Source organism: Oncorhynchus keta, chromosome 1 (assembly GCF_023373465.1).
Source record: "Oncorhynchus keta strain PuntledgeMale-10-30-2019 chromosome 1, Oket_V2, whole genome shotgun sequence".
NCBI classification, from domain to species: domain Eukaryota; kingdom Metazoa; phylum Chordata; class Actinopteri; order Salmoniformes; family Salmonidae; genus Oncorhynchus; species Oncorhynchus keta.
This window is the reverse complement of record NC_068421.1, coordinates 96238759-96251504: the sequence shown is the minus strand read 5'-3', so window position 1 is coordinate 96251504 and position 12746 is coordinate 96238759. Positions and strand designations below refer to the sequence as shown.

General features: G+C 48.4%; 1 protein-coding gene across 1 annotated transcript in view; it reads right to left on the bottom strand.

The window, feature by feature from the left end:
• LOC127908694 (cytoplasmic FMR1-interacting protein 1 homolog) overlaps positions 1 to 8268 on the bottom strand; it is a 109958-nt gene extending 101690 nt beyond the window's left edge. Inside the window, exon 1 of the mRNA XM_052467740.1 lies at positions 8005 to 8268. The gene's annotated coding sequence lies outside the window, so the exon portion shown is untranslated. The remainder of the gene's footprint in view (positions 1 to 8004) is intronic.
• Between the last annotated feature and the right edge of the window lie 4478 nt (positions 8269 to 12746).

The window sequence follows — 12746 nt, the reverse complement described above, 5'->3', positions numbered from 1 at the left end:
AACAGGCTGGAGGCTATCAATGTGAATACTAACAGGCTGGAGGCTATCAATGTGTATACTATCGAACAGGCTGGAGGCTATCAATGTGTATACTATCGAACAGGCTGGAGGCTATCAATGTGTATACTATCGAACAGGCTGGAGGCTATCAATGTGTATACTATCTAACAGGCTGGAGGCTATCAATGTGAATACTATCTAACAGGCTGGAGGCTATCAATGTGTATACTATCTAACAGGCGGGGTAAGAGTAGAGAAGACACTATGAAATGCTAATGCACATTGTGACTGAGTGACAGTAAACTTGGCTGCCTGCTAATCTGAAGCTTTTTTGCAGTGACACATTTAGCAACATCTATTTACATTAAAACACTTCCTTGTTTTTTTTTTTTTTTACAATCACAAGTATCATCCGATCCAACTGTCAATTTACGGACATGATTATGAGTATAGCCATGTCAGCAAACCCCTGGCAGGAACTTACACATAACTGAACAATAAGACATCCGATTGGCTTAGAATAAACACTGGGACAATCACACTTCCTGGTTGAAACACTCAATCTAAAAGATGGAAGTAGACTGAATATGTACACTAGTTGTGGAGCTCTTCAACACTTTCCTGGTTCATAAAACTAGTAGTTTGACTAATTCCAGTTTACGTGACAAAACAAACAAGTGTAGTGTAGAGAATCACTGTTCCCTCTCAACCACTGACATTTATTATCCAGTCTAATGTCATTTACTACACCCTTTATCAAAGGGCCACAGACTGCTTCCAGTCTAATGTCATTTACTACACCCTTTATCAAAGGGCCACATACTGCTTCCAGTCTAATGTCATTTACTACACCCTTTATCAAAGGGCCACAGACTGCTTCCAGTCTAATGTCATTTACTACACCCTTTATCAAAGGGCCACATACTGCTTCCAGTCTAATGTCATTTACTACACCCTTTATCAAAGGGCCACAGACTGCTTCCAGTCTAATGTCATTTACTACACCCTTTATCAAAGGGCCACAGACTGCTTCCAGTCTAATGTCATTTACTACACCCTTTATCAAAGGGCCACATACTGCTTCCAGTCTAATGTCATTTACTACACCCTTTATCAAAGGGCCACATACTGCTTCCAGTCTAATGTCATTTACTACACCCTTTATCAAAGGGCCACAGACTGCTTCCAGTCTGTCATTTACGACACCCTTTATCAAAGGGCCACATACTGCTTCCAGTCTAATGTCATTTACTACACCCTTTATCAAAGGGCCACAGACTGCTTCCAGTCTGTCATTTACTACACCCTTTATCAAAGGGCCACAGACTGCTTCCAGTCTAATGTCATTTACTACACCCTTTATCAAAGGGCCAGACTGCTTCCAGTCTAATGTCATTTACTACACCCTTTATCAAAGGGCCACAGACTGCTTCCAGTCTGTCATTTACTACACCCTTTATCAAAGGGCCACAGACTGCTTCCAGTCTAATGTCATTTACTACACCCTTTATCAAAGGGTCACAGACTGCTTCCAGTCTAATGTCATTTACTACACCCTTTATCAAAGGGCCACAGACTGCTTCCAGTCTGTCATTTACTACACCCTTTATCAAAGGGCCACAGACTGCTTCCAGTCTAATGTCATTTACTACACCCTTTATCAAAGGGCCACAGACTGCTTCAGGGGAAGGAAACCAATATGTCCTTTTTGTAATTTAGAGGCCAATTTGTTTTCAGCACTTCCCATGACGGATTGAAACTAGATGTTTTCTCATGACTCGTCTCTCTGCAGCAGTGGCGAGCAAAATGTTCGCAACATCGAATCACAATAAAATCACAGTATGAAATTACAATACACATCATAGAAGCGTTGTGATAATATCGGATCGTGAGGTCCCTGGTAATTCCCAGCCCTAAGATCTGGGGGGGGCGTTCAGTTAACTCAAACGTTTGCTACGTTGTGGAATGGTTTGTACATGAATGGCACATTTTCCCCAAAACATTTTTTGTAAGTTCTTGAACAGAAAGATAAGTTCTCCATTTTGGTGGGTGTGGCTTGAAGCAAAGAGCAGCGTATTTTAAAAGGGAAACGGTGCATTTTTAACCCACAACCCCCTCCTCCTCCTCCTCCTCCTCCTCCCCCCTCTCGTCTGGATGAAGCCTTGCGTGGTAGAAACTCCGTTTAAGTCAAGTTATGTTTTGTGGCCCTGTAGCTTTTGTCGAGACCAGCAGAAGAAGATGTAGCCAATGACACCTCTGAACAGGAGATTGACAGAGTCACACCTCCAACAGTAGCTGTGCAGTTGCAACAAGTTGTCACGTTGCAAATATACAAGAGGTGTGAAATATAATAATAATAATATAATAATAATATATGCCATTTAGCAGACGCTTTTATCCAAAGCGACTTACAGTCATGTGTGCATACATTCTACGTATGGGTGGTCCCGGAATCGAACCCACTACCCTGGCGTTACAAGCGCCATGCTCTACCAACTGAGCTACAGAAATCACATGAAATCACATGAAAACGTCAGCTTCCAAGGAAACCACTTCGCTCGAAGCCTCACTTTGGCACAAGAAAACAACTACAGAGGTAGAAACCCTGCGGAGATAAATGACGTCCCCCACCACAAACCAAACCTGCAATACCAAGATCCAGATATACTAGGGTCCAGCTGTAACCCTCCCCCATCTACAGTTTCTCTCTTTCGCTTCTAAACCTCAGCAGCAACTCTCACTTCTCCTAAACCTCAGCAGCAACTCCCACTTCTCCTAAACATGAGCTGCAACTACCTCTACCCTGCCCCCTCTCAACTGTGCTTCACCAGATCACACAAGGAAGGAAGACACTGAGCAAATACAAAACACAGAGTTCCTTGGGCCTATAGCAGACTGCTGGAGGGCCTATAGCAGACTGCTGGAGGGCCCATCGCAGACTAGATCTAGGCCTATAGCAGACTAGATCTAGGCCTATAGCAGACTAGATCTAGGCCTATAGCAGACTAGATCTAGGCCTATAGCAGACCAGATCTAGGCCTATAGCAGACCAGATCTAGGCCTATAGCAGACCAGATCTAGGCCTATAGCAGACCAGATCTAGGCCTATAGCAGACCAGATCTAGGCCTATAGCAGACCAGATCTAGGCCTATAGCAGACTAGATCTAGGCCTATAGCAGACTAGATCTAGGCCTATAGCAGACTAGATCTAGGCCTATAGCAGACTAGATCTAGGCCTATAGCAGACCAGATCTAGGCCTATAGCAGACCAGATCTAGGCCTATAGCAGACTAGATCTAGGCCTATAGCAGACTAGATCTAGGCCTATAGCAGACTAGATCTAGGCCTATAGCAGACTAGATCTAGGCCTATAGCAGACCAGATCTAGGCCTATAGCAGACCAGATCTAGGCCTATAGCAGACCAGATCTAGGCCTATAGCAGACCAGATCTAGGCCTATAGCAGACCAGATCTAGGCCTATCGCAGACTAGATCGAGGCCTATAGCAGACTAGATCTAGGCCTATAGCAGACCAGATCTAGGCCTATAGCAGACTAGATCTAGGCCTATAGCAGACCAGATCTAGGCCTATAGCAGACTAGATCTAGGCCTATAGCAGACTAGATCTAGGCCTATAGCAGACTAGATCTAGGCCTATAGCAGACTAGATCTAGGCCTATAGCAGACTAGATCTAGGCCTATCTGGTCTCAATAGAGACATGTTGAGCTTTAAGAGAAACTTCTCCTTATCTAATTGCAGAGTTGGTTCGTGGTGGCAGAATGACTATAGTCATTAGTGGGTGTATTACAAAGCAAGGATCCAACCAACCGGTTACATTGTGGTTTTGCAGGAACCTGGGCCATGCCACCCAGCCCACACACAACAGATATGATACGAGTGCATAGAAACCACATTTATAAATCAACAATACAAGTCACTACAGACATGTGGTTCATGTGCACTGACACCAAATACAATTTAAACCGTGATTCTCGCAGAGCAGATGGATATGGCCTCAGTTCAGAAAGAATGAAATGTCGACTTTGAAATCTCTATTCCTCAATAACAACCCAACAGCAGTGACCGACATGTAGTTCAACTCGTAGTTCAACTACTAGACATTTTGCAGGCGGTAGCTGAACTACACTGAACACAAATAGAAGAAACACAACATGTAAAGTGTTGGTCCCGTGTTTCATGAGCTGCACCCCTGAGCCCACTGCACCCCTGAGCCCACTGCACCCCTGAGCCCACTGCACCCCTGAGCCCACTGCACCCCTGAGCCCGCTGCACCCCTGAGCCCACTGCACCCTGAGCCCACTGCACCCGCTGCACCCCTGAGCCCACTGCACCCCTGAGCCCACTGCACCCTGAGCCCACTGCACCCCTGAGCCCGCTGCACCCCTGTGCCCGCTGCACCCCTGAGCCCGCTGCACCCCTGAGCCCGCTGCACCCCTGAGCCCCTGTGCCCGCTGCGCCCCTGAGCCCGCTGCGCCCCTGAGCCCACTGCGCCCCTGAGCCCACTGCGCCCCTGTGCCCGCTGCACCCCTGTGCCCGCTGCACCCCTGAGCCCGCTGCACCCCTGAGCCCGCTGCACCCCTGAGCCCGCTGCACCCCTGAGCCCGCTGCACCCCTGAGCCCGCTGCACCCCTGAGCCCACTGCACCCCTGAGCCCACTGCACCCCTGAGCCCACTGCACCCCTGAGCCCACTGCACCCCTGAGCCCACTGCACCCCTGAGCCCACTGCACCCCTGTGCCCACTGCACCCCCTGAGCCCACTGCACCCCTGAGCCCACTGCACCCCTGAGCCCACTGCACCCCTGAGCCCACTGCACCCCTGAGCTCACTGCACCCCTGTGCCCACTGCACCCCTGAGCCCACTGCACCCCTGCGCCCACTGCACCCCTGAGCCCACTGCACCCCTGAGCCCCTGTGCCCACTGCACCCCTGCGCCCACTGCACCCCTGCGCCCACTGCCCCCCTGTGCCCACTGCACCCACTGCACCCACTGTGCCCACTGCGCCCACTGCACCCCTGAGCCCACTGCACCCACTGCACCCACTGCACCCCTGAGCCCACTGCACCCCTGAGCCCCTGCCCAGTCAAGTGGATAGATAAGAGCCTTGTGAATTTATTTCAATTGACTGATTTCCTTCCATGAACTGTAACTCGGTAAAATCGTTGCGTTTATATTTTTGTTCAGTATTGTTGGATGTGACATTTTGAACATTGACACATGATAGACACATATTAAGGAGAGAGATCTGTAGAGAGATCTGTAGAGAGACAGAGTGGCTGTGGAATGTGTTTGGAGACGGGAGCAGAGCACCGTGTTTATACAGGGGAGACAGATGGACATCTGTGGACTAGGGGAAGGAGGGGTTGAGGTGAGGACAGAGATGTGTTTATACAGGGGAGACAGATGGACATCTGTGGACTAGGGGAAGGAGGGGTTGAGGTCAGGAGGTGAGGACAGAGATGTGTTGATACAGGGGAGACAGATGGACATCTGTGGACTAGGGGAAGGAGGGGTTGAGGTGAGGAGGTGAGGACAGAGATGTGTTGATACAGGGGAGACAGATGGACATCTGTGGACTAGGGGAAGGAGGGGTTAAGGTGAGGAGTTGAGGACAGAGATGTGTTGATACAGGGGAGACAGATGGACATCTGTGGACTAGGGGAAGGAGGGGTTGAGGTCAGGAGGTGAGGACAGAGATGTGTTGATACAGGGGAGACAGATGGACATCTGTGGACTAGGGGAAGGAGGGGTTAAGGTGAGGGGTTGAGGTCAGATCCCCTTCAGGGAGAAATGATGGTTCATTACCCTATCACTTCCTCTTCCTGTGGAACCATAAGATAAGGATTGGAGAGGAGGAGGAGCAACAAACCACTCTTGCTGTCTCTGACTGGCCGGCTCCCCTCGCTCTACTGGGATTCTCTGCCTCGTACCCTATTACGGTGGCTGAGTCACTGGCTTAGTAGCGCTCTTGCATGACAGCCCTAGAAGGGGTGAGTCACTGACGTGATCTTCCTGTCCGATTTCGCAGCCCCTCAGGCTGGTGCAGTGGATGATACCTTCATGGCTATACTCAGCCTTGCCTCAGGGTCGTAAGTTGGTGGTCTGTTGATATGCCTCTTGTGGTGTTGGGGCTGTGCATTGGCTGAGTGGGTGGGGTTATATTCTGCCTGGTTGACCCTGTCTGGGGGTATCGTCAGACGGGGCCACAGTGTCCCCCGACCCACCCTTGTCTCAGCCTCCAGTATCTATGTTGCAATAGTTTGTGTGTCGGTGGGCTAGGGTCAGTATGTTATATCTGGTGAAATTATCCTGTCTTATCTGGTGTCCTATGTGAATTTAAGTATGCTCACTCTAATTCTCTCCCTCCCGGAGGACCTGAGCCCTAGGACCATGCCTCAGAACTACCTGGCCTGATGACTCCTTGCTGTCCCCAGTTCACCTGGTCATGCTTCTGCTCCAGTTTCAACTGTTCTGCCTGCGGCTATGGAACCCTGACTTGTTCACCAGACGTGCTACCTTGGGTTTCTGTATAGAACTTTGGGACAAAGGCCTTTACAAATACATTTAATTGAAATTTGATTGACTTTCAACGTGGCACCGTCATAGGATGCCACCTTTCCAACAAATCTGTTTGTCAAATGTCTGCCCTGCTAGAACTGGCCCAGTGTAAAGTGCTGTTATTGTGAAGTGGAAACTTCTAGGAGCAACAACGGCTCAGCTGTGACGTGGTAGGCCACACAAGCTCACCGAACAGGACCACTGAGTGACGAAACGTGTAGCATGTAAAAAAAATCGTCTGTCCTCGGTGGCGACAAACTACCCCTGGAAGCAACGTCAGCATGAGAAGTGTTCATGGCCGCACATAAGCATGAAATCACCTTGCACAATGCCAAGCGTCAGCTGAAGTGGTGATAAGCTCACCGCCATCGGACTCTGGAGCAGTGGAAACGCGTCAAACAGACTTATCGTATGTATGTAGCTGGCGCTTGGCATTGTGCATACATACATACATACATACATACATACATACATACATACATGCATACATACATACATACATGCATACATACATACATATATAATATATGCCATTTAGCAGACGCTTTTATCCAAAGCGACTTACAGTCATGTGTGCATACATTCTACATATGGGTGGTCCCGGGAATCGAACCCACTACCCTGGCGTTACAAGCGCCATGCTCTACCAACTGAGCTACAGAAGAAGCGCCATTTAATAATGATGGAGGCCCCTGTGTTCTTGGGGACCTTCAATGCTGCAGAAAATGTTTTGGTACCCTTCCCCAGATCTGTGCCTCAACACAATCCTGGCTCAGAGCTCTCCCCAGATGTCATTCACTTTGTCATAATATGATAGTGTGTAAATTGATGAGTAAAACATTTAATCAATTTTAGAATGAGACCGTAAAATAACAAAATGTGGAAAAAGTCAAGGTGTTTGAATTACTTTCCGAATGCCCTGTAACAGAGTCATTATCAACTAGTAGCTTACACGGTAACTTCCCCAACAGGCAATTATTTGGATCACGTTTAGTATTTTCTTATTGATGCGTCAGTCAACATCCACCATGATTGGTACAAATAATTCCTGCAACCTGTGACTCGCCTGTATAAGAGTTACTCTCGACGGGCGGATCTGTGTCAGATTCCTGCGTGTCAAGATCCTAATCTCGTCTGATTAGTCGCCCTGTTTGAGGCCTAGGGCGTTGAAGGAAAATATGCAGTTTATAGAGTTAACTTTTCATTAATTAAATCAAAATAATAGGCGCATAAGTAAAAAAAAAATGTATCGTCTAAATTCGATAAAAACGGTAATTCTCTTGAATAGCAAACCCATCCAAATCCATAGGGAGTAAAACAACGCGAAGCCACAAAAGGCAACACCCATCCAGAGAAACATCACAGAAAGTTTTCGTAGGCGTTGGTTACACAGCTAAAACTTCCCGAACTGATTAGATACTCACCCGGAGTTGTTTTCCTGGGAATTTGGTCCACTTCAACGACTTAGAAATCCATTCAACACTAATATTAACAAGCTTGACGCCCCTGGAAAGCAATGGCGATGAAAAAGCATAAATATCACCGTTTTTTTTAAAGTCTGGGGCAATCTTCTTCCCTGTTTGAGGCTATCGCGTCAGGCAGGCGGGGAGTCGAGAACAGGGAGTTCCTGTCCCACTGAAGCAGGGAAATGGAACAGGAAACCCCTCCACTGCGGTGCAGATGTTATCCGCTAGGGACGGTGTGGGGAACGACCTCACAGGAAAGGGCTCCTCACTACTTACCATAACCACAGAGTCAGCCTCCTCCACCAATCAGATGAGGGAGTGTGATGACGCGACAGCCGAGATACGTGCCTTTCTTTTTTTTTGATGAACTGTTTCACAAAAAGATACATCTTTGAAATTGGCAGATTTTTGGCTGATAAAATATGATAACTTTATTTGGCACCTATAAACTTACTATAGTAATTTATTTATTGAACTTAAAATAGCCTTGTAGTCCACCCTAACTCCACTCGATAGAGGGGAAACATACCACCCAAACCCAACTCTATACAGGGGTAACTCACCTCCCTACTCTATACAGGGGTAACTCACCTCCCTACTCTATACAGGGGTAACTCACCACCCTAACACAACTCGATACAGGTGTAACTCACCACCCTAACTCTACTCTATACAGGGGTAACTCACCACACTAACACCACTCGATACAGGGGTAACTCACCACCCTAACACAACTCGATACAGGTGTAACTCACCACCCTAACCCCGCTCTATACAGGGGTAACTCACCTCCCTACTCTATACAGGGGTAACTCACCACCCTAACTCTACTCTATACAGGGGTAACTCACCACCCTAACACCACTCGATACAGGGTAACTGACCACCCTAACCCTACTCTATACAGGGGTAACTCACCACCCTAACTCTACTCTATACAGGGGTAACTCACCACCCTAACCCTACTCTATACAGGGGTAACTCACCACCCTAACCCTACTCTATACAGGGGTAACTCACCACCCTAACTCTACTCTATACAGGGTAACTCACCACCCTAACCCTACTCTATACAGGGGTAACTCACCACCCTAACCCTACTCTATACAGGGGTAACTCACCACCCTAACTCTACTATATACAGGGAAACGCACCACCCTACTCTATACAGGGGTAACCCACCACCCTACTCTATACAGGGGTAACTCACCACCCTAACCCTACTCTATACAGGGGTAACTCACCACCCCACTCTATACAGGGGTATCTTACCACCCCACTCTATACAGGGGTAACTCACCACCCTAACCCTACTCTATACAGGGGTATCTTACCACCCCACTCTATACAGGGGTAACTCACCACCCTAACCCTACGCTATACAGGAATAACTCACCACCCTAACCCCACTGTATACAGGGGTAACTCACCACCCTAACCCTACTCTATACAGGGGTAACTCACCACCCTAACACAACTCGATACAGGTGTAACTCACCACCCTAACCCCGCTCTATACAGGGGTAACTCACCTCCCTACTCTATACAGGGGTAACTCACCACCCTAACCCTACTCTATACAGGGGTAACTCACCACCCTAACTCTACTCTATACAGGTGTAACTCACCACCCTAACCCCGCTCTATACAGGGGTAACTCACCTCCCTACTCTATACAGGGGTAACTCACCACCCTAACTCTACTCTATACAGGGGTAACTCACCACCCTAACACCACTCGATACAGGGGTAACTGACCACCCTAACCCTACTCTATACAGGGGTAACTCACCACCCTAACTCTACTCTATACAGGGGTAACTCACCACCCTAACCCTACTCTATACAGGGGTAACTCACCACCCTAACCCTACTCTATACAGGGGTAACTCACCACCCTAACTCTACTCTATACAGGGGTAACTCACCACCCTAACCCTACTCTATACAGGGGTAACTCACCACCCTAACCCTACTCTATACAGGGGTAACTCACCACCCTAACTCTACTATATACAGGGGAAACGCACCACCCTACTCTATACAGGGGTAACCCACCACCCTACTCTATACAGGGGTAACTCACCACCCTAACCCTACTCTATACAGGGGTAACTCACCACCCCACTCTATACAGGGGTATCTTACCACCCCACTCTATACAGGGGTAACTCACCACCCTAACCCTACTCTATACAGGGGTATCTTACCACCCCACTCTATACAGGGGTAACTCACCACCCTAACCCTATGCTATACAGGAATAACTCACCACCCTAACCCCACTGTATACAGGGGTAACTCACCACCCTAACCCTACTCTATACAGGGGTAACTCACCACCCTAACACAACTCGATACAGGTGTAACTCACCACCCTAACCCCGCTCTATACAGGGGTAACTCACCTCCCTACTCTATACAGGGGTAACTCACCACCCTAACCCTACTCTATACAGGGGTAACTCACCACCCTAACTCTACTCTATACAGGGGTAACTCACCACCCTAACACCACTCGATACAGGGGTAACTCACCACCCTAACCCTACTCTATACAGGGGTAACTCACCACCCTAACTCTACTCTATACAGGGGTAACTCACCACCCTAACCCTACTCTATACAGGGGTAACTCACCACCCTAACCCTACTCTATACAGGTGTAACTCACCACCCTAACTCTACTCTATACAGGGGTAACTCACCACCCTAACCCTACTCTATACAGGGGTAACTCACCACCCTAACCCTACTCTATACAGGGGTAACTCACCACCCTAACTCTACTATATACAGGGGAAACACACCACCCTACTCTATACAGGGGTAACCCACCACCCTACTCTATACAGGGGTAACTCACCACCCTAACCCTACTCTATACAGGGGTAACTCACCACCCCACTCTATACAGGGGTATCTTACCACCCAACTCTATACAGGGGTAACTCACCACCCTAACCCTACTCTATACAGGGGTATCATACCACCCCACTCTATACAGGGGTAACTCACCACCCTAACCCTACACTATACAGGAATAACTCACCACCCTAACCCCACTGTATACAGGGGTAACTCACCACCCTAACCCTACTCTATACAGGGGTAACTCACCACCCTAACCCTACTCTATACAGGGGTAACTCACCACCCTAACACAACTCGATACAGGTGTAACTCACCACCCTAACCCCACTCTATACAGGGGTAACTCACCTCCCTACTCTATACATATATATATATATACAGGGGTAACTCACCACCCTAACTCTACTCTATACAGGGGTAACTCACCACCCTAACACCACTCTATACAGGGGTAACTCACCACCCTAACTCTACTATATACAGGGGTAACTCACCACCCTAACCCTACTCTATACAGGGGTAACTCACCACCCTAACTCTACTATATACAGGGGAAACGCACCACCCTACTCTATACAGGGGTAACCCACCACCCTACTCTATACAGGGGTAACTCACCACCCTAACCCTACTCTATACAGGGGTAACTCACCACCCCACTCTATACAGGGGTATCTTACCACCCCACTCTATACAGGGGTAACTCACCACCCTAACCCTACTCTATACAGGGGTATCTTACCACCCCACTCTATACAGGGGTAACTCACCACCCTAACCCTACGCTATACAGGAGTAACTCACCACCCTAACCCCACTGTATACAGGGGTAACTCACCACCCTAACCCTACTCTATACAGGGGTAACTCACCACCCTAACCCTACTCTATACAGGGGTATCTTACCACCCTACTCTATACAGGGGTAACTCACCACCCTAACCCTACGCTATACAGGAGTAACTCACCACCCTAACCCCACTGTATACAGGGGTAACTCACCACCCTAACCCTACTCTATACAGGGGTAACTCCCCACCCCACTCTATACAGGGGTAACTCCCCACCCCACTCTATACAGGGGTAACTCATCTTCCTACTCTATACAGGGGTAACTCACCACCCTAACACCACTCGATACAGGGGTAACTCACCACCCTAACACCACCCAATACAGGGGTAACTCACCACCCTACTCGATACAGGGGTAACTCACCACCCTCTCTATACAGGGGTAACTCACAACGCTAACACCACTCGATACAGGGGTAACTCACCACCCTAACTCTACTCTATACAGTGATAACTCACCACCCTAACACCACTCGATACAAGGGTAACTCACCACCCTAACACCACTCTATACAGGGGTAACTCACCACCCTAACTCTACTCTATACAGTGATAACTCACCACCCTAACTCTACTCTATACAGGGGTAACTCACCACCCTAACACAACTCGATACAGGTGTAACTCACCACCCTAACCCAACTCTATACAGGGGTAACTCACCTTCCCACTCGATACAGGGGTAACTCACCACCCTAACACCACCCAATACAGGGGTAACTCACCACCCTACTCGATACAGGGGTAACTCACCACCCTCTCTATACAGGGGTAACTCACAACCCTAACCCCACTCTATACAGGGGTAACTCACAACCCTAACACCACTCGATACAGGGGTAACTCACCACCCTAACTCCACTCTATACAGTGATAACTCACCACCCTAACACCACTCGATACAGGGGTAACTCACCACCCTACTCTATACAGGGGTAACTCACCACCCTACTAGATACAGGAGTAACTCACCA